The sequence below is a fragment of the Plasmopara halstedii genome (assembly GCF_900000015.1).
Source record: "Plasmopara halstedii genome assembly, contig: Scaffold_650, whole genome shotgun sequence".
Classification (NCBI taxonomy): Eukaryota; Oomycota; class Peronosporomycetes; order Peronosporales; family Peronosporaceae; genus Plasmopara; species Plasmopara halstedii.
This window is the reverse complement of record NW_020187567.1, coordinates 678,717-679,398: the sequence shown is the minus strand read 5'-3', so window position 1 is coordinate 679,398 and position 682 is coordinate 678,717.

Below are 682 nucleotides of genomic sequence, written 5' to 3'. Positions count from 1 at the left end.
AAGAACGAAAGGTCGGTGACCTAAAGACGCTTCCTCAAGCGCAAAGCTACGGCAGCTCGCTGCACTTAGTAACACTTGTAGTCAATCTACACCTGAGTCGTTTCGACTTATCCTCTGTGATGATGGAGAAATTTTCCTCTTTGCCCTAGGGCAGCAGGACATGCTTAATAAGCTGATGTTCTTGATTGGCCCTGAGGGCCTGCAACACCTTGTGGCACAAGGCATCGGTGCGCGTCTAGAGGCGTATTAAAGTCACCAAAACGCGCTGCCAGACTATCTGCAGCAGAAGATGTCTGCATCATTTGCGTCTATGACGCCATCGTCGGTGACGGATGACTTCCTCCGACCTAAGCCGCTCATGGTGAGCGCTAAGGTCTTTGAGGGGAAGGATGAATAGAATCTCCTTCTCTGGGTGAGAGAGGTCGAGATGGCAATCGCATCCGCCATGCTCCACACCGAGCGCCATCGCGTGGCGCTAGCCATTTCAAAGCTCCATGGTAGAGCGCGAGAATGGGCAGTGACGTGCGGACCCTCCTGGGCGGAGCTGAAATTGCAGTTCTCACGAGTGTTCTCGCCGCCTAATCAGGCGTATCGCGTTTCCTTGCCGCCCGACAGGGCAACAAGGGATTAGTGGACTTTGTCCACGAGATGCGAACTCTCAACGCCGGGATGGCAGCAGATC